The sequence below is a fragment of the Crocodylus porosus genome, unplaced genomic scaffold, assembly GCF_001723895.1.
Source record: "Crocodylus porosus isolate Cpor-Errol unplaced genomic scaffold, CroPor_comp1, whole genome shotgun sequence".
NCBI classification, from domain to species: Eukaryota; Metazoa; Chordata; order Crocodylia; family Crocodylidae; genus Crocodylus; species Crocodylus porosus.
This window is the reverse complement of record NW_017728886.1, coordinates 128,043,145-128,065,954: the sequence shown is the minus strand read 5'-3', so window position 1 is coordinate 128,065,954 and position 22,810 is coordinate 128,043,145. Positions and strand designations below refer to the sequence as shown.

The 22,810-nt window shown below is 43.0% G+C and overlaps 1 protein-coding gene across 3 annotated transcripts in view; it reads right to left on the bottom strand.

Moving 5' to 3' along the window:
* The window catches only part of TRIO (trio Rho guanine nucleotide exchange factor), a 386,796-nt gene that overhangs the window by 50,956 nt on the left and 313,030 nt on the right, over window positions 1-22,810 (bottom strand). The gene's annotated exons all lie outside the window — the stretch shown is intronic.

Genomic DNA, 22,810 nt, shown 5'->3' with positions numbered 1-22,810 from the left:
GCCCCCTGGTTCCCTCCCCCAGCCCCCCTGACCGCTTACTCACCAGCACCGGAGCCCTGGTGCTGAAACACAGCCTGGCTGGCCATGTGTTTCAGCACCAGGGCAAGGGCCAACCACAGAGATGCTCTGGCAGCCAGAGTGTCTTCATGGAGGACCCAGCCTCCGGTTGCCTCAGGGCACAGTCCCTGGCTATGTCCTGCTCTGCTTTTTAAAATGTCTGATTTTCTCCCCGCACTGCAAGTTTGCAGCGCTGGGTACCTTTATTTGTTGCTACATGTACCTGCTGCCGCGCCTTGAAGGGGTTTGAGGCGGGGCAAGTGGCATATGCGTGCCTGTGTGGATGCACCCACTGTGGCCTGGCACTACCCCTGCTCAGCCCTGCATGCTGGGATTTGGTATCCAATTCAGCGTGCAGAGCCTGGGGCACCCCACAGACCTGTGGGGAGCTCCATGGGCCTTATGTCATGGAGCTGTGGACCTGATCTAAGTAACAAGTTCCATCAGTGTCACATATAAGCAAAATCAAGTTGGCTGATTAAACATGGTGAACATTTCTCTAAAGTGATGTACGCACATTGACTTTCATTTAACAAAACTGCCACTAGGTTGCTTTTGAATATGTTACTCCTAATGCTTCTATATACTTAAAGTATATATGTAATGTTCTCTCTCCTGTTTACAGTTTCCCTTGGGAGCCTTAGCATTAGCATTTTTTTTTTTTATTGAGACTGTTCAGCAATTTGTTTTTCTAGGGTTGCTGATGAATCCTTTTTTCCTCAGACATGCATTAAGAAAAAAAATTCAAGATGAGACCATGAACAACATGGCCTTCCTAAGCCAAGTCAGATGGATTACACTTTGAACATGTTTGCTTCATTTGCATCTGCTGTACGCAAACTTTCCAGCAAGTATTTTCTCAGAGTCCCATAGCTTTTACTTTACAACAAGATAAATGGAACCTATGGATGTCTTGACAAGAAATTAGAAAGTCATTACTCAGTTCTATCAAGCCAAAGACAAAATCCAAATTATTATAAATTTAATTATCTGCGTAGTACATTTTTTAGTATGAAGCTTAGTACATTTCTGGCCTCTTTGTTTAGTTACTGCTTGAGCACAATTTATTTTATTAGACAAGTCATAACCTCAAAAGAAAGTCTCTTATATTCTGCCTTTCCCCTAACACAAAGCTGAACCACATGTGTTATTCTGGAGATGAGGTCAGAGTTGACAGAAAGTCCATAATTTTCTCCAGCCCTGACAAGCTAAAGAAACAGGCAGCATAACCCATTCCCAGAAAAAGATAAAGTTACCTCACCTCCAGTGAACAGACAAATTCCTGAAGCTGAAGGGAAAAGGGAATACTCAATTCTATTCCTAGCTATGCTACAACTGGATATAGGGACATGTGTGATTAATAACAGTTGGGGTTTTTTCTTTAAATAATCAACTGTACCCAACTAGTTGATGACCCAGAGGTCTCTGTTTCAGATTAACTAGTTCCATATTACCTTGTAATAGTTGTAATATTTAAAGGAGGCCAGGGGCACTACAAGGAAAAAAAATTCCCACTTTTTAAGAAAGCAAATCAAGTACTTCTGTGGCATTTTGTACACCATCTACACATTATTTATTGTTCACTTTAGTGAGGGCAACTTCAAAAACCACTTTAACTACCAAATCAAGACAAACAGACACCAAGTCAGTACGATGCCAGTGAAAGCACATCTTATTTATAAGAAACCAGGAGGAAAGCACAAAACCCAAAACTGAACCCAGCTGCACACCACCTGCTTCCTGGTTAAATGAGTGCGCGAAAGCATGGGAAGAGAGAAGAGGGGCATGCTTTATTCAGACATGTCAACACACAGCACACTGCTTTAATCTCTGAACCAAAGAGATTAGGGGGAGAGAGGTTCAAAGCAGCTGTATAAATAAGCAGCCAAACTTTGGCTAATGGCATAAACTCATTTCTCTCCAGCTAAAGCATTTCCTTTTGACTATCCATACCTAATATTTCTGTAAACCAATATTATAACATGTATCAAAGGGCACTAAATGGTTCATCTTTAACAAGCATCTATAAAAAGCAGCTACCACTTAAAGGGCAACAAAACTGCCATTGTATTAGGCCTGAAAATGTGGAATTTACCCTCTGCTCTTTGGGGGACATGAATTTCCCTTACCATGAAGCTATTGTACTTGTTTCCATGGAACTGGGTTTTTTTGTTTTTTTTAAACAGGTTCACAGAATACTGGAAACCTTTATTTATTTCATATATAAAAGAAAGGGATATTTTAATCATGTTCATTATTCTGAGTGGTACAAAGACCCTGACTTTTGGTCAACAACTTTCTCTTGCTGTTCCTGTTAAGTGGTAAGCTGTAGTAAAACATGCTCCATGACATTTTTATATATAGTACCTGCCTTATGTTATAATTCAAAATATTTTTCCATGGTTTGAAACGTAGAGTGTTCAGTGCTTCATTTCCAAAACTGTGTATTAAAAAATGGCACAGAAATTAGGCAGTGCCTGCACAATAATTAGTAATACTCTTTTCAGTATTCTACTCTGCCATCTCGGTTGTAAGAATAATTAGCTTTCTACACTGTAATCCATCACAGTCAACTTCTGCACAAACACAAAATGTTTCTATTATGGATACTGTAAAACCATACTTCCATTTCTACAACAAAACAAGGTGGTACACTGATCACTTGGGAATCAAACATGTTGCCCACAGAGATGATGTTGAACTACTGCAGCTGGTTTTTAACTCCAGCAACCCGGTCTTCTGCTGCAGAATACAAAGATGAAAAAGCTGCACCAGCTCTTAAAAACAATCTATTCTTCCTTCTCTATTATGACAGGCAAGATGGCATTTTGCCATCCAACTATGAAGTTCTTTGGACCACACCCACCTGAAGACAGCAGATCTACCATATTAACCTACTACAGAAATGGTGCCAGTGAGACGGATGGTTGATGAGAGAAGTGAATGAATTAGATGATGAGGAAATAGCAATACCTCAGAGCCTCGCAGAGTTACACGGAGAGCCAGAAATTGATAACCAATTAAATATCAAACAATGGGAAGAGCTTAAGGCCCTGATTCTAGAATTCTGGGATGTGTTCCAAAAGGTACCAGGCATAGCAAGGGGTGTTAATTACCAAATTCTGACACCACCAGGAAGGGTGATATGTGACCACTGGAGAAGGTTACCCCATCATCAACAGCAGTAAAACAAGAGATCGATCAGATGAAGAAACTAGGAATTACTGAAGAATCCCGAAGCCTGTGGAGGAGCCCGATGGTAGTGGTGCCAAAAACAGATGGTTCTATACGTTTATGCATTGACTACTGCAAGTTAAACGAAATTGCAACATTTGATGCCTTTCCAATGCCACAAGTAGACATGCTGGAGAAAGCTGACCGAGCCCAATATATATTCACCCTGAATCTGACCAAGGGCTATCGGCAGATTCCTATGGCAGCTGCAGATAAGGAAAAAACAGCCGTTGGCACTCCATGGGGTCTGTTCCAGTTTAAACAGATGCCATTTGGGCTTCATGCAGCAGCCACTTCGTTCCAGCCGTTAACGGACAGGATATGAGCATCATATCAGGGTACGCGGTAGCATACATTGATGATATTATCATTTTCTCACAAGATTGGGAGACACATTGTCAACACCTATGTCAAATACTGATGGAACTAAAACAGGCAGGACTCACAGCCAATCCCAGGAAGTGCACACTCAGAAAGGAGGCCGGCCCCACACCTAGGCTTTCTAGTTGGTCAAGTCGTCATAAAACCAGTGGCAGATAAAGTGGTGGGAATACAACAACATCCTTTGCCAAAGACACTTAAACAAGTGCGTTTGTTCCTGGGGTACTCTAATTATTATAGGAGATTTATCCTTGGGTTAAATCTTGGGTTACTGTCTTCCAAGAAGATGGGGGTGAGGAAAGGCCCATAGCTTTTGCCAATAAGAAACTCAGCCCCGCAGAAACTCACTACTCCACAATTGAACAAGAGTGTTTAGGTATCCAATGGGGAATAGAATTATTCCATTATTATCTCCTAGGGAGGGAATTTGTGTTGATCACTGATCATGCCCTACTATTTTGGTTAAGGATGGCTAGGCTGCATAATGCTAGGGTAATGAGGTGGTCCTTGGTCTTACAAACCATTTTATTATACGGTAAGGCAGGGAGACAAAGTGAGAATGCTGACTTCTTCTCTCGCCCAGGCAACAAATAAGACAACACCAAGACTTATCTGCAGGAAGTTGAACAAAGACACCAACTCCGAAGTAATCTTTTTTTTCTTGTCTGTTTTTGTTTTTTCCTTCTTGTTTTTTGTGTTTTTGGTTATGCTGCTACCCATCCTAGCAGCGGGACTATTGAACTTAGGGGGGAGGTGTGTAACAGACTCAGGCAAGAACCCTCTTACTTAGACAAGGCTGGGTCAGATTGACCCAACAATGATGAACCTGCCAGGTGGGAGGGATTGCACACCTGCAATAGGACCAGTGATTAGCCCACTGAATGAGGCATAAAAATGGCGTGGGAAAGAGACTGTTTGCCTTTGGGCATCAAAAGAAGCATGAGGAGTAGCAATGTTCCCATACAGAAAAGATGATGACAAAGGACTCTGAGAAGAGTGAAGCTCCTGAGGTATGCAGCAGGTCAGTGACAAAGGGGTTTGCCTTCCTGGGAACCTTGCTGTGCTGACGAGTGCAGGAGAAATGGAGACTTTGGGTGGCGGATCCCTGAGAAGGAGATTGCCTTGCTGGCAACCCCTGCTGTGCCAGTGAGTGCAGGGAAAGACTGAGACGCCAGGTGGCAGATCTGCCAGGACCTCTAAGAAGGAGGGATCATGCTCCTCAGTAAGAGAAAGGGGGATTGGGGTTATCTCCAAGTCTAGATCCCAGTGGGACTGTGGAAACTGGGAGTGGGAAAACAGATTGAGAGAGGGAATAGCAAGGGACTACTGCCAGGATCACACATCCACGAAGAATGAGGGACGTGGAGAGTGTATGCCGCTAATTACATAATTAGCAGCAAAGAATCCTTACCCAGCACATACAAAGTAACTAGTCTGAGTATTTCCTGATTATAACACTGACTACCTTCTGCCAATGAAGTAATTGGCAAGGACGTTGTTATCTCACCACTGTTAAACTAGAAATAAAAAACTTGCACTGTGAGCATTTGACATCAGGGTGGCATTATTCCATCCAAGAACAACAAAAAGCATTAACCTCCTTTCTTTTCTCCTTCATCCAAGTCATGGCAGGTAAGTATAAAGGAGAGATGAGGATAAGATTGACTATCCTGCTCACATGTCCTATCAAATATTTTCCTCCAGTCAAGTTGGGTTGTTTAACACCTGTGCATCACCTCTAAACATTAATGTGTTTCAGGTCATGTTAGATGAGTTTCATAGGCTCAATTTAACTCATATCTTCTGGTACAATACCTGTGAAATTGCACTGAAGACAGGTCTAACCAGTGGGAATTTACCATGTAGCTATTTTAGTGATGAAGATGGTAAGAAGCTAATCCTCTCCAAGAGTAGTGACGATTCTGCAAGCTTAAACCATTAACAAACAGGAAAGAAGAAAAAAAGATTTCTGAACAATTATTTTATGCACAAAAAGGAAGCAGATTTTTTTATTTAAAAAAAAAAATGATGAGATTTTAGCATTTACAACAACAATGCAGTCCTAAGAAAGTTAAAAATCTCCACTGAGATGGCTTCTTCTCATTTAGGAGAATTTCACTGTCCATTCCTGATGTATTGCCTACACTATGACTTCCTGTGTGAAATCTCTAGGTTTATTTTGTGAATCATATTTGGATACCCAACAGTGTTAACATTGTGTGGCACCTCTCAGGACCCTTGAAAGGCTCTCAAGAAACCCCAAGGTGCTGGAGCAGCCTGGTTGAGGGTCGCTGGTCTACAGACTCCAGAAGTTTGTGCCACATGTAGAAAGATGATTGGCCATCCATATAAATTGCAGATACTTTATTTGGGTTATTTTCCGGGGGAACAGCAGGAGTCCTTCAGAACTGCTCCACTTCCCCGCATCACCTCGGGGAGCGAGGCACATGGTGTCAGGACTGGGGAGTGGAGCAGTTCCCTGGAGCCGGTAGAGCCTGCACCAGCCTCAGCCCGTCCCTGCCTTGCCTCACCTCAGGGAGGAGCTGCTGCCTCCCTAACCCTGATACCATGTGCCTTGTCACTCCCCAGGGGTGATGCGAGGGAGCGGAGTAGTTTCCCAGAGCTGGTGGAGCCTGCAGAGCAGTTCCCCAGAGCTGGCGGAGCCTGCACCAGCCCACAGGCCCAGCCCCCATGCCCATCTCTGCCTCACCTCGGGGAGGAACCGCTGCCTGCCCTGCCTGGCATGATGAGTATGGAGCTTACCTTTGGTAAGTGCCCCACACTGGCCCTGGTGCCTCCGCCACACTGTGTGCCCAGTTCCTCTCCAGGCAGGTGTGCAGCCTTTAAAAGTTTGTGTGTGGCCAGATTTTTATTTACGCGCGCACTTTAGAGGGAACACTGCATACTGGACAAGTCCTTTTCCGGAAGCAGATGAAGTGAAGTAGTGCCATTTCCCTTCTCACTTTATTAAGAACAGATACTTTTAATGAGACAACTAGGGGCTTGTGAACAACCATTTTATAAACACATTGACCCTAAAGCAGTAAAACCACCTTGAACTTTAATTAAGTTCTCATACTGTTTAGCTTCAGGGATATTTTATTAACTTTGATAATTTTTCTCTTTCCAAATATTTTACTACTATTGTCTTATAAAAAAGTGCAGTAGGTAGATAAAAGTTTGGGGGGAAGATGACACTACAAAGCCAACAAAATATATAGGGCCTTTCAAGTGAACATATTCAAGGAAAGGCATTTGGTTTTGGATAGAAACATTGATTCCAGCATTGCAAAAACCCACCACACACTTTGCTAACACATGCTCTTTCAAAGAATGTATTATCTTTGGGCATATAAATGCATTTTTTTTTGCCCTATTATAAATCTTCATGGGCACCAGAGCTCACAAGTTACTTACCGAGCCTATGGCAGATAAATTCATCCCAAACAGATAAATTCATCCCAACCCCACCAGTCCTCAATAACTAGTAAACAGAAGTTTAGTTGACAACTGAAAGAGTCATATAGTTCATGCACAAGTTTCTAACTTCATGTACAAGAGTAACCTGAACAAAAAGAAACAACGCATGTATCGACAGCTTCAGTGCAGGCTAATCATCACACCATCAGGTTATTTTTTAATAGTGTTACTATAGGCAAGGCCAAGCACCATCTCATTAACTCAACATGGCATGTTATTAAAATATCATATACATTCTAGGGTTTGGCTACAATGAGAAGATGGGAACAGAGGAAACCGCCACTAAGTGGAATGAATATGATCAACCTCATACTATTCCCCATAGATATGTCACATGACATAGGTCTGATGTTTAGGGTGGTAAGTGCCTTTTGAATGGTACTGCACATCTCCAAATCAAGGCAATAGAAAACAAAGGTGCTAAATCTCAGGACCAAGCAAAAGGAACCATAAGTTGTGTCTAATTTAAAGCGCATCACTAGAGTTTCTAACTTTGACTGAAGCTATTCTGGGAGATTTTTTCCCCAACGTGATGTAATGTCACTAATTAGCCCATTCACAATATCAATCTCCTGGATTGCTTTCAATAGTCACCGGGAGAGATCGATACTGATTCTGGTAGACACCCAGCAAATCTGGGAGGGTTGGTAACCCTAGGCATTACTGAGTTCCTAGCAGGAAAAAGAAAAAGTCACCTTCAGGGAAAAGATTCTTACCACTCAAAGACTGTTATGTATGGTAGTCTCCTTTTCAAAGCAATCCTGAATTATGCCCTCCTCCCCACTCTCAATGACTGAAAAAGGAAACCTGTCAAACCTGAATGGACAAATTCCACAGATCATTACAACTCTACGTAGTCACATTTATCAAACTTTATGAAGGCACTGTTCAGCTCTGACCAAGCAGTGAGCACCTGGGAGGAAATTCTTCAGTGTCAAAAACAATTATTTGTTCTTCTCTTGTAGCCTGGCTGAAGCTGTAAACAGTGCGAGTCCTGGCCTAGTTGTAATATTGATTATGCATGTGTAGGATGGCTAGAGGTTAGAAGTCTCTGGAACGTCTAAACTTCTGACCTACTTATGGAACCGAGGCATGCGCAGTTGAAACCTTGTTATATAACAACAGAGCGGGAAAATTATGTTAATAAGTTTATGTGGTACTATTTAATGTGACTGGTCCAAGAAAATAATGTTACTGATTGATTGTAATGAATGAATTGTGATTGGACCACTAGCATGATTGACAGGTGGCATGAGGTGGCCACCATAAAACGGGTCTCGACTGTTGCCTCAGTGCGTGCATGTCTGCGTGTGCAGTGGAGGCTGTGTAAGCTGCGTATGTGCAGGTAGATGTGACTGACGGTGCATGACTGGCTGTATGCCTGGATGTCTGTATGCATTGGGCGTGGTGGCTGAGAGCCTGAGAGATTTGTGTGGTGTTGAATCTGCCAGAGAGGCTGGGGACGATTGGGAGTGCGGGTGCCGAGTGGTGTGTGTGGGGACAAGGATAAGTCCACCAAGATGCATTTGAATTCCACCTGAGATACTCACCTTCATTTCATTCCCCCTCATAGGACAGGTAAAGTATCACCTTTCCCTTCAGAAGTCTCCAAGTACGCCCTTGAGGAAGAAAGGGTAGAAATCCTCTGTCTGACAGGGATCTGACAGCAGGCCCTGCAGCCTGGATGTCAGTGCTCTTAGCTGCCACTGCTGGTGACAGGCCAGTACTGCTCTCTGTACATATTTGTATATAGCGTTCTGTTAAGTGGTTGTTCACTAGTTCATGTTGTTATGATTGTTGATACTTTTGGCTTGTAATACAGGTTGCTTATTAACCCTTACTTGGGTGTTTGTATTCATTAACAGTAGTGTGCCTCAGGGTGGGGCTGGGCCACAGGCCAGTACTCTGAGGGATTAACCCCTTCAGGTGCAATTGAATCATAGACCCTTGGCACAGTAGAGGCCAAAGAAACCTCTGACCCTGTAATTACCATAGCCCTTGTGCCAGGCCAGTCTTCAAAGCAGGTGAGTTAAATATACATGTACCACACCAGACAGCACTCCTTATATTAAAATGACACATGCAACAACAGAAAGCAAAAGCCAGTGCCTCTTCCCTTTCTTTTCAAATTACTGTGCTCACTTTAAAGCTGAAGGCTGTCAGACACTCAATTTTAAGTATTTTTTTGAGACGCTTGATTCTTGTGGATAAAATCACTACCTCAGTGTAGCTTTTCTAGTGCTATTAACAAGTCTGAAATTCAGTCTTTCCTGTTTAAAGTTTCACATGTATCCCTTGTTGCCTTCCTGTGTTCTATGGCTAGATTTTACTTTGAGAAGTGAATGACAATTTATAATTCATCAGGCTAGGAAAGTCATCTTAGGAGACTTTTTATGAGCTTCTTTATTAGCTCTTGGGGAGAATGGGCTAGAGACAAGGAACCAAAGGATGTGAAGGCTGTCTCCTAATGAGAGAGCAGTGCTTCCAGCAGTGATCTCAAAAGTTACATTGATTTCAGAGCTCGATCAGATCCAACCTAGATCACACTTGTTTCTTCTTGCTGCCACCTTTGTACCCGGCCCTTAGACACCCTTTGTTGGGATGCTCTTTCCCAAATTTATGCAGCAGCCCAACTATCTGGGCTTATAGATGTGCAAATTATTCTGATGTTGGGTGATGGTGAAAAACGTAAGCAAGTAAACAAAGTGAATTTGGTCCATATAAATTCTTGTAAGTGCAGTTAGATAACCAGAGCTACAAATAATATTCAGTGATATAAAATCATTTCCTCCAAGCAAAAAAATGCCCAGCTATCTTCCTTCCCCCCCCGCCCTTCCTACTACTTGGCTTAACTGTTAAAGAATAAACCATTGCTTTGTAGAGCTGTTCCGTGGGTTTCACCCATAAGGCTTTCATTCCCACCGCTATTTCCAAATGTAAAATTATACATATATATCCATATCCATTTGGGGACCAAAATATATATGCTGTTTAACTCCTTCTGGCTAACAGGATCATTGTAAAAAAAAAAATGAAATTGTTTGGTTAAAGCTCTAATCATTACATCCTCCTTCAACTGTTAAACCAAATTAAGTTTTGTTTTCAACCAGCCTCCTCTTTACTTAATGCATCTTTATGTTTGCTGGACTGGATGAGGTTACTGTGAGAATGTATTTCCTGATATTTTTTTAAATAGGAAATCCTAACATAATCATCTTGCATTGCTAACCTAAATTAGAAAAAAGCAAGAGTACTTGGTTTACCTCTTTTCTTTGAAGACTGTACCTTCTTTGATTCACCACTTAAGAGAATCCTGTGTTCAAAGGTAGCTGACACATTTGGGATGAATATAACACAGAAGAGAGTTCAGAATAGGAACAAACCACTCATTCTATGAAAGCATTTCTGAGTAAGTAAACCTGTGTTGTGGCTCAAAACTTCTACTAGTAATATTTTGCATTACGCTTGTACTCATAGTTAGTAGGGTCGGAAGGCACCTGAGCAGATCATCAAGTCTGACCCCCTGCCATGGCAGGAAAGAGTACTGGGGTCAAATGACCCCAGGAAGGTGTTTATCTCACCTCCTCTTAAAGACCCCCAGGGTAGGAGCCAGCACCACTTCTCTTGGAAGTTGGTTCCAGATCCTAGATGCCCTCACCGTGAAGTAGCGCCTCCTGATATCTAGCCTAAATCTACCCTCTGCCAGCTTGTGACCATTATTCCTAAACTGCTAGAGGGATATCCAGGGGTCTAAAAGTGGGAAAAAACCCAAAGCAGTGCATGCTCCGGCAGTATGTGCTGCTAAAATGCAGAGCTGGGCCACTTGGAGCCATGCTGCAGCTGCCAGCCAGGCTCCACCTGGCAGGATCACCATGGCTGCAGCTCCAGGAAGCCCCGAGAACCGCAGGTAAGCCTCCCCTACCTCACCAGGCAACTTGTTGCATGCTAAAGCATGCGTGGCACAGGCGTTCCCTGGGGACAAGAAGTGGCAGCACAAGGTTCACCACTGCTTCTTGTCCCCGGAAATCCAAACATCTGTACACGTCTAGACGTGCTCCTAGCGGTCTTTTCTATAGGGATCAAGAACATTTCCGTCATATTCCACCTGTTTACCACACTAGGTCTGGATGTGCTTCAGTTCTACTGAAGAGATTAGACCTATGAAGTAGTTTGGTCTAAATGAATAGACTGACTGATGTTTTTCCTTTGCTTAGGTTCCTTTTGTAACCTAGTCTGTATCAACTTTTTCCCCGAGAATAGTGGGGATGTAGTAGTAAGGGTTAAAAGTGCTGCCATCCAGAGGACATGGTTGGCGGATCATTTTGGCGGTTCAGGGGTTAGTTGTTACAATAAAGGCTTAATGAGGACAAGGAATCTCCCTGCTTTTTCCTAAGACCCACAATAACACACTACTGAGGTCCCTTCCAACCCTATTTTTTTATGATTTTTCTATTATTCTAATGCACCTTCTGCACAATTCCAAGGTTACAAAAACAAAAAAAAAATTAAAAAACAAGCAGCTTTAAATATGTGGCAGCTTGCTTTTACCAGTGTAGTTGACTCCAGAACAGATCTTAAAGCAAACCATCTCCCTTATTACGAAAGAATTTAAGGGCTGCTGAAAGCATGCCTTGTGCACATTGACATAAATTTAACAGCAGTGGCAGGATATCTTTAAGTGGAAATCATACTTCCTAAAGAATTCCACCATAACTCAATGTGAAGAGTCAACACTTGCCAGCAAGACTTCTGAAAAGTAATGCACTTCCCAATCTTTATTTATCAATTAGCAGAAACAAAATTGCTTGCCTGATCTAGGTTTATTACACTCAGCCTTTCAACAAACATGTTCTTTATAAAGACCCCAGGAAGCGCTGCACGTGGTACACTGCTTAACAAACATTACAGTAACAAGAACTCAGCAGAGATGGAAGAGAAGCTACACAAGCAAAGATGATGGAGTGCTTGGGGTCTCCCCAGAAGGAGCATCCTGCCAAGTGAATTAATGGCCTCAGGCAGCTAAATGCCTAAGGCTTATCAAGGGTGTTGGCAGCAAAGGACTTTGTTGACATGAGCTTGACAGAAGAAAAAGCACAGTACTTGTTATCCATTTATTCTGAAACTTGAATGGCTGAATAATCATCATTTCTGGACGTACCAAGGTTACTCAGAAGAACACTGATAGCATGATTCTGTATGACAAATACCAAACACAGGCTGGTATCCATTGGCCCCTTCAAGAAACATCAGATTACTAGATGAAGAATAGGTGTCCACTTACCTAACCTTTCAGTAAGCTAGAGTTATGAGATGCCATTCAGTTAGCAACACATGTTCTCTGCAGCTGTCCATAGCAAACCAAGTGCTATTCTGGTCTATTTTTAAGTGTCCCCTGCCTCCTTTTAGTTCAATCCACAAAACCAGCCTGGGTATGAGCAGCAAGTTCTACATATCTTGGCTCTTGTTGTCTATTTATGGGACATACAGACAGTGGGTAGGAAAACAGAAAACTTCCAATTACTAGCACAGGTGGGGTAATTCTTTCTGCAGCCACACCGGTGATAGCATTTTAGATATTTGTACTAAGCACTGTTTTTCTAATGAAAAGACTGCACTTGTTCCCTGTTGACAGCTATCCTATTTTCAGAACTGAAACCACCATATCATAGTGAGAGGAACACAATTATCAGTTACTATCATCCCCTGCCACCCTACCCTCACAAACTTAGCTTAACTTCTTCAGTGTTCTGCCATAGCCTACACTACCCTCATGGTCCTTCCTCAGACGATCCCTCCCGTTTGAGGAATGATTTTTTCCCTGGTCAGCATAACATCTTCTTACCAACGATAGATCTTCAAACAATTCTGAAACCGAATAACTGGTTTGCTGCTTCCAAACAACCATTTATCAGAACTGCACTTTTACTACCTCTCACTTAAAGACAGGAACAACAAGTAAATAATAAAGAATCCAACCTTCCTTGGTAGCAACTATCCTGCATAGCTGATCCTAAACTCTCCCAGTTAAGTGATCAGGTGATTAACACATACAAAAAAAATAACAAAAAGGTAACATTTTTCATTTCTACAGCTTTTCTTCAAACAATGTAAATGCTTTCTTTTCTGGAAGAGCCTTCTCAACATTCTCCCAGATTTTTACAGAGGTAACAGCTGAATTGAATATCTACTACCCCTTTGTTACAAAAGCATCCTTTTATAATTCTCCACCAATTTGATTATTTTTGGGAGAGGGAAGCAAAAAAAAAAAGTCCATAAACATGATATACTACAATTCCCATGATTTGAAAACATCCCATGAAAACATAACTGCTTTATGGGTACTTATACCTAAGTCAAGGATCCAGTATTTACAGCTGCCAGGCTGCCTGTTGCCACAGTAGGAAGAGTTAACAGGATGAAGAGAATCCAGAGTATCAAGCTGCTTAATTCTGTTTGGCATAGTAAAAAACTAGTTGTTCCGAGTTGTTTAGTTAAAAAAAAAAAGAAAAAAAAAAAATCATTTCCTTGCTTGCATGCCAAGGAAGCATTACACAAAACACACCTCTGAGGATGTTCACATAGACAACATAAAAAAACCCAACACATCATTAGATTCAAGTCATGCCATCTTTTAACTGTTTTAACCGCAGCTTCAGAGCAGCTCCTCTCTTTCAGGGGATGTTCTTCTCCTCTGACTCACTATGGAGCACTGCTCCAGTTTTTAACTTCACATGTGGGACTAGCCAGATGCAGTTGATTACCCTCTACCGTAACTACCCTAATTGAAGCTCAAGTAATCCTAGAAAATGGTGTGAATCAGATGGCCCTTTTTTTCTCCTCCCTCAGAAAAGGGTATTACTTATTACCAGTAAAGTATCAGAGAGGAACACAAAAGCCTCAATCAGATTAGTATTAATTTAGCTAGTAATAAAGTTAGTTTTGTGACCTCCCCACTGCTGACTGTATCTGAAGCAAGACTGGAAAACACTGAGACACAAGCTAGACATTTTCTGGTCCCTAAGAGCAATTGGTCTTCCTCTACCTTCAGTAGCTGTGCAACAGAAAATCTGTACACAGGGCTAAATTCTGTCTGTGGGTATAAATGTTCATGCTTCTTACATATCTTGACAGGACAGAATAAAAAATAAATGCCTCTCTTCTTAAAGAAAGTATGAAAGTTAAATTTCAGAGTAGCACATTTTTCTATTCAAACTCCTGCAGAATGAAGTCAGATTTTTGGAACTTATATTTTTTAATGCATGTATTTTCCCATAACACACTACACTGGCATTTGCTAGCATTTTTTTCTGCATGTACACATAGTTATTTATGATTTCCTTTAGTTATGAAGGCTTTACTTGTCATTTTGCAATGTGAACAGGAAAATTTGAATCCTGCACCAGGAAGCTCACCACCTAATTTTATAGGTGATACAAAAAGCAGCATCACTGCAGTCACTCAGTAGGTATATAAGCTATTTACTGGCTCAAAGGAATATTCAAGTTGTTAGGAAAATGGTAATTAAAGTCTTAGATCACAGTATCACAGAAGAAAGGGAAAGATCCAGTGAGTGTTGCTAAGAGAGACACACACCTGAGCTGAGAAGTGAACTGATGAATTATTGGGACTGGCACTATGAAATCTAAAGGGGAAGGACATGATGTGGAGAAAACTAGGTAAAAGTTGTTACCATGTAACCAGAACATGACTTGTGAAAGACTGTGAAAGCAGGGACTGCTCACCATCAATATTCAGTACAGCTCAGGTACATACATGGTAAACTATTAACATGAAGCAGCCCCTCCACCAAACCTGGATTTCAATGAATAATACTGAGCTGATGAAAAAGAAATTACTTTTCTTTTGCAACATGGGTACATTTTTATAAAATTTTCTGACTACACAATTCCCACAAATAAATTCTTGCATACACTGTTTTGTGATATCTGCTCTCTCATTAGGTCTGCTGTTTGTTCTTTATTTCCTAGCTATCATTAAGGGGAAAAAATTAAAAGATACTCTCATTCACTGTCTCCCCACAGTTTCCTTAGCCTCCCCAAAAAGATACCTATTAAAAGAAAGTTTCTCTGGAGATCAAAGGAATGGAAGCCCTTCACATTTCCTTTTTTGTTGCACACATGAAGTGAGGTTTGGGAAAAATCCAATGGATTTGTCAGCATGCAAAATACTGTATTTTCAGTTTCATAGTTTCTAGGGTCTGAAGGGACCTGAGCAGATCATCGAGTCCAACCCCCTGCCATGGCAGGAAAGAGTACTGGGGTCAAATGATCCCAGCAAGGTGAAGGGCTAGATATCCTTTTCTGCCTCTGCACTGACGAGAAGGAAGTTCCCCAACCTGTAGGTATGGTGCCCACTGTTCCTGCCCAGGTGCAGCACCTTGCACTTGTCAGTGTTGAATCCCATACTATTCTCATCCACCCACCCCTGTAACCTGTCTAGGTCTGATTGCAGCCTATTCCTCCCTTCTAGCGTGCCCACGCCCCCCGCACATCTTAGTGTCATCTGCAAATTTGAACAGGTGCTTTTCATTCCCTCATCGAACTCACTGATGAAGATGTTGAACAGTGTGCGTTCTGGGTATGAACATACTTCAAAATTTGTATGTCCAGGTCAGCCAGCAGAACTACTGTGATTTTAACTGAAAACAGATTGGCCATAGATGAGCAAAGCAAATATGTAGCAAACACAGAAATCAAATGCTCTGGAGCTTTGTACTGCAACAGATCTCGGTTGTCCTTTAAGCTGTTTGGTGGGGTTCTTTCTCCAAACAGAATCTGAGCAGTAAACTGATGAAGAGATAATGACCACGTGAACCACAAGACCAAATACAGGGTCTTCAAAAGTCCTTGTGCACTTTGAAACTTTAATAACTTAGACTGTAGGTATGATAGAAACAATCTGTAAGTGACACTTAAAAGCAAATTTATTAAAGTTTTAGGACAACTAGAGTACACAATGCTAGACTTCATAAGTAATAACAAACTTATTCTTAAATAAGATGGAGCTCTGTGTCACTACGCTCTGAATGTATAACAGTTCCTAAATGATGTCTTCCCAGAGAAATGGATAGGCAGAGGTGGACCAATTGCTTGACCTCATTCACCTGACCTATTGCTGTTGGACTTCTTCTTATGGGGACATGTTAAAAGTGTAGTTTGTGTGTCAAAACTACATTCTTTGGTGGAACTTAGGGCTAGGATCATCAATGCAATTAGTGCAGTAACTCAAGAGTAACTGGGAAACGTTTTCAAGGTGTTGGAAGATCGGATTGATCACTGTATCATGATGGATGGCAGTTATGTTGAAGTCTAGCATTATGTACTCTACTTGTCCTAAAACTTTAATAAAATTTGCTTTTAAATGCTGTTTACAGATTGTTTCTATCATACCCACAACCTAATTTATTAAAGTTTAAAAGTGCACAACGACTTTGTGAAGATCCTGTACATTACATAGTCATCAGTGGCAGATCAAGCCAGAAAACAAGTCTATCTTCAGCACCTGAAGGAGCACTGTAGAAAACCATGATCATGGATGTCAATGTGAGGCCAACCTTTTTGGCAGGCACTCCAAACACTAGACCCACACCCTCCTTGAGTGCCACTCTGATCCCTTGCCACTCCCTGCCCAATCTGCTGCTCTGCTTTCTGCTCCCTGCTCCCTACTCTGTGCTCCCTGCCCAATTTGCTGATTCACTTTCTGCTGCCTGCCAGATCTCCTTCTCTACCTTATGCTTTCTGCACTATCTGCTGCAATGCTGCCGTCCCCACCCTGATCTGCTGCGTACGATGCACAGAGGCTGCCTATCCTACTTGCGGCATTGTGTTGCAGGCTGGCCTCCCCTGGTGCAAGGAGGCGGCTGGAGCTGGCTTCAGACAGCCTTGGTGATTTTGTTAGGCTGCAGTTGTGAGAGTGCAACCTTGCTCCAAAGCACCACACAGTGTACATTTAAAAAAAAAAATCTTGTCTGATTGACAAAACCAGGATTTTCCATTTGTAAATTCACTGTCAAAAGACCTGTTACGCAGGAAAAAAACATCATAACACCAATTGATACACACAGAACCAAAATTTATAACCACTCATATTCATTTAGACACAAAAAGTTTTAAAAAACCAAATGACTCCCATACCCAATTTCTCTTAACCCTTATCTGACCAAATGAGCGTTGCATTTGATTTTTATGCCGTTTATTTTACATATTTTCATTGCTTTCTCAGATCTCTCTCACTGAATGTCCTATGTCCCTCACCATCTCTACACTTCTCCAGTAGCTTTTATTTTGCAGCCCCCAGTAACCCTAGCAGCTTTCCCTTATTCACCATTGTTTCCTGTGTGCTTCTTATATTTTCAGAGTTTTGTTTTTGTTTTGTTTTTTACTGAAAAGGCCACATAATTAAGGAAATCTCAACTAATCTTCCAAGCCAATTTGCTTCAACTGATAACTAACCTTCTCATGTGTTTGTGCAGTGCTCAGCACAGTGAGGCCACAAGGCTTCAGGGAACCAATCAGAGGACAAACTTACAGGCCTAAGTTACAGAACAAATGAGTTTTAGCAGGATCTGCAAAACGGTTGGCAATATGTAGGTTATTTGGAAGAAAAAAGTTAAACTACTTCCTCACTGATGTTTATTTCCTCTCCTAAAAATGTACAACTGAATTCACTTTCACTATTTAAATAATTTCCATCATCCTGCTTCAAAGACTGGATTTCTGGCTTTGACAGTTTATTGGCACAGCTGGCATGCCTGCCTATTAAGGTTACCTAACATGCGCTAGCTAATACAAGACCCTGTTTTCAGTTATTTATAACTTTGCCAAACTGTTGGGGTTATAACTGACCTTCCAGATGTTTGCATCAGGCCAACAGAGATGTACACAGTTTAAAGAAGGAGGGGACAATTTTTCTGGCAGGTATGCCATAAATTAGACCTGTACCCTCCCTAAATGTCAGTCTGATTCACTTCCCTACCTAATCTGCTATTCTGCAGTTCTCTACTCTGTGCTACTTGTCCAATCAGCTGCTTTGCTTTCTGTTCCCGCTGCTGTGCTGCCTGTCCTCTCCCTGACCTGTGTGCTGCAGGTTGAGCACCCCTACTTTAAAATATTTATTTAAACTCAGCTCTTTTTAAGAATGTGGCCAGAAGACCTGCAATTTGTCATTACAGTGGCCCTTCCATCAGAAATGTGTCTGTTACGGAAGCCAGGAAAAACTGCCCATATTATGAGCTCCTGGCAATGAAAGCTGTTTTTTGCACATGCTCCAATTAAATTCCTTGAATACTCCATGTGCTTCAAGCATACTTTAGGCCAGGTGTGGGTAGGAGTTTATTCCCTTCTATTGCAGTTCTTGCCTACTTAACAGCTACACCAGGACTTGGGACCCAGACTGCATTGGTAACCTGCCTATCCTGAACACTGGATCTCTACCCTAGCTTGGCCTAGGCAGCATGGGGAAAGGAGCCGCCTGATATAAATTCCATAAGACAGAAGCCTGTGGACTGGTACTTTTAAGGTGGAAAGGAAAACTGAAAATGGGAAGGGCAGGTATACTAAAACTGAAAAAACTTCTAAAGTGGAGGGATGACAGGTCTGATGAAAAGCAGGATGCTGGAGAAAAAAAATGTATCTGACCATGGAAAGAGAACAGGAAACCAAGGCAAAGATAGGCTGGACAAGAACCTGGGAGAAGAAGATTAAATTGAGAACCAGTAGGTGCATTTAATTACTGCAATTAATGTGAAGCAATACATTCTGGAGCTGTCTGACCTGGAGTAAACTGCTCCCGGGCACAGCGTCTATATGTGTGCCTAAAACAGCAGCAATTTGAGCCAGGGTGGACCACGCTCCCACTTGGCTGGGGTGACTGTGTGCAATTTATGCCTGTAGTCAGTGTTTACACGTGCATTTCAGTACAGTAAATTACTCCACTACCATAAATTACTCTACTCCACTACTTCAGTATTATGTTACAGTGGTGTTAATTAGTTTACTGCATCCTAATACCAGAGCATGTGGGGATGGTTACACTTTACTGAAGACCTAATTAGTCTACTCCACAGTAAAATGCACATGTAGATGCACCCAGTGGGCGCATATACATATGTACTTAATGCACATCCCTGGGAGCACACAAATACACACTAACCACAGCATGGGTTGGAGCAGCCCTGAGTTCTCGGGGTCAGCATGCCAGGCCAGGGCTGTTCCCCCCAGCTCAACATGCTGTGGAGGAGCTGGCTGAGGCACAAGGGTGCTGGGACACAAGCCGGCAGGCAGCCCCTGCACTGAAGCACTCTTGTGGCCCAGCCAGCATGGGAAGCGTCTACACGTGTGCTGCTATGGAGTTTTTACTCCAAACCACCGTGATGCATGGGGAGACCAGCAAGTATGGCAGGAGGCCAGCTTGGTTTAGCAGGGAACTCCTCAGTAAGCTAAAACACAAAAAGAAAGCTTACAAGAAGTGGACACTTGGACAAACGAGAAAGGAGGAGTAGAAGAGTATTGTCTGGGCATGAAGGGATGAAATCAGGAAAAACCCAAGCAGAATTGGAGTTGCAGCTGGCAAGGGATGTGAAGGGTAAGAAGGTTTTCTACAAGCATTGTCAGCAAAGAGAAGATCAGGGAAAATGCGAGACCCTTACAGGATGGGGGAGGCAACCTAGTGACAGATGATGCAGGAAAGGCTGAAGTACTCAGTGCCCTTTTTACTTCAGTCTTCACAGGCAAGGTCAGCTCCCAAACTACTGCACCTGGAAGCACAGTTTGGGGAGGAGGCAAGCACCTGACAGTGGCAAAAGAACAGGTGAGGGAGTTGGCCAATGTGATTGCAAAGCTGCAATCTATTATTTTTGAAGACTCATGGCAATCAGGAGAGGACCAGGATGATTAGAAAAGGCAAATACAGTGCCTTTAAGGAAGAGAAGAAGGATCTGGGGAACTACAGACTGGTCAGCTTCACCTCAGTCCCTGGAAAACTCATGGAGCAGGTCCTCAAGGAATCCATTTCTAAGCATTTGGAGGAAAAATAAGCAATTAGGAATAGTCAACATGGATGCATCAAGGGCAAGTCATATCTGACCAATCTGATTGACTTCTATGATGAGATGACTCGCTCTGTGGATGTGGGACGAGCAGTGGACATGATATAAATTGACTTTAGCAAGGCTTTTGATATGGTCTCCCACAACATTCTTGCAAGCAAGTGAAGGAAGTGCAGGTTGCATGAAAGGAAGGTAAAGTGGATAGAAAACTGGCTGGATCATTAGGCTAGATCATCAGGGTAGTAATTAATTAATCAAAGTCTAGTTGGCAACCAATATCAAGCTGAGTGCCCCAGGGGTTGGTCCTGGGGTCAGTTTTGTTCAGTATGTTTTATCGATGATCTGGAAGATGGGATAAAGTGCACCCTTAGCAAGTTTGCACAATGACACTAAGGTGCGGGGGAGCTGAGCTAGGATTCAGAGAGACCTTGACAAACAGGAGGATTGGACCTAAAGAAATATGGGCTAGGGACAGAAATTACACATAAACTGATTTAAGTGACTGAGAACCAGTTCAAACCTGTAACATAAGAGAAACTTAGTGCACATAAAATGCTTTCAAAATGGCCAAAACTAGTTTAAGATAAACCTGGAATCCATTTTTGGAACTTCTGTCCTAGATCCCCTCCAGATTCAAGTCAACTCACAGTCCCACAGCATCCTAGGATGCTTTGTACCCCCGCCCCCCCGCAACCCCCACTCCCTGGCCCCTCACAAGGAGAGGGGGCTACCCTTGCCCAAGCTATCTGCTCCAGAGGGGTGTTCTCTAGTACCCCTTGGCTTCTGGCCTGGGCCATTGCAGGCAAGTGGCTGTCTTTCCAGAATTAAAACAGAATGTCTGTTCACACGCTTATTGGTTCAATCTATGCAACTTAGACTAACCTGTAAATATTGAATCGATTCAACCTAAGGCTTTTTGGCTGTCTGTACTTAGCCATGAAGTTCAATAAGGACAACTGCAAAGTTCTCCACTTAGGATCAAACATGCACCACTATGGGCTAGGGACTGACTGGCTAAGCAGCAGCTCTGCAAAGAACCTGGGGGTTACAGTAGACAATCAGATGAATGAAACAATACTGTGCCTTTTTTGCCAAAAAGACTAACAACATATTGGGCTACATTAGTGGGGGCACTGCCAGCAGATTGAGGGAAGTGATTCTTTCCCTCTATTCAGCACTGTTGAGGCCACATCTGGAGTACTGTGTCCAGTTTTGGGTCCCCCACTACAGAAGGGATGTTGACAAATTGGGGAGAGCCCAGTGGAGAGCAATGAAAATGGTTAGGGGGGATGGGGCATGTGGTTTCTGAGGACAGGCTGAGGAACTAGGCTTATTTAGTCTGGAGAAGAGAAGACTGAGGGTGGGATTTAACAGCAGCTTTCAACTACCTGAAGCATGCTTACAAAGAGGATGGAGCTAGAATGTTCTCAGTTGTGGCAGATGACAGAACAAGCAGCAAGGTCTCAAATTGCAGCAAGGAAACTTTAGGTTAGATTCAAGGAAAACCCTTTTATTAGGAGGGTAGTAAAGCACTGGACAGGGTTACTCGGAGAGGTTGTAGAATCTCCATCCTTGGAAGTTTTTAAGAGCCAGCTAGACAAAGCCTTAGCTGCAGTTTCATAATTTGGGATGGTCCTGCTTTGAGGAGGGGTGTCCCAGGGTGTGGCAAAGGAACGAACCCCAAAGGATTCCAGGGGGACCCTGAGGGGCAACACCACGGGGAAAGGAAAGAGGAAGAAAGAATAAACAAAAACAACTCACCGGCGGCAGGCATCGTGGCGGGGCTGGAAGCGGCGGCAGGACCCGCGTGACTCATTAGCCGCAGTTTGTTTAAAGGGGAAACAGCTGGGGAAGCATGGGAGGAGAACCAGCTCAGGGGGACAAGAAGGGAGAGAGAGTGGATAGAAGAGGAGAGGCGGCAAGAGAGCCGGGGAAGAAGAGCTCCCGAGTGCACTAGGAAGGTGGCAGAGCTAGGGAATGTTGTCTCCGACTCACAGGAGGAATCTGAATTGTGCCCAGGGGAAGATGCTGCCGTCGGACCTGACAAGACCCAGGTGTCCCAACTGTATGTAAACCTGGGGGCGCGTGGAGAACCGAGGCTAAAGGCTTCGTCATCTCAGGTGGAGGGCAATGGACACAAGAAGCAAGAGGGGATCCTTGCAGGAGGATGGACTGAGACTCCATGTCCGGGACAAGGACCCTGACCAAAACTTGTGGAAGGAATATTCCTCTGCTAGGGGGTGCTTAGCAGGTCTCACGAGGGGGGGGGAATCTGCGGTATTGCCCTGCACCCTACAAGAGGAAAGGTACTTAGGTTAAGGGAGATAGCACCGCAATAGGCATACCTAAACGTTGGCCTAGGAAAGGTTGTGAAGGGACCTGGAGGGGTTCCTATAGCCTTGTGATTAATTATTTTTGTCACTACTAACGCCGCTTGTATGTGAGGGTTATTTTCTTTATTATAATTGTTTGGGGCTCTAAAATTAGAGGGAGCCAAGATCCCTAAAGGCCAGACTAGCCAAGAAGGAACCAGGGCTTCCTGGGCCCTTGTGTGAGCCTAGCTGGAACTCAGAGGGACCCTATATCCAGGGA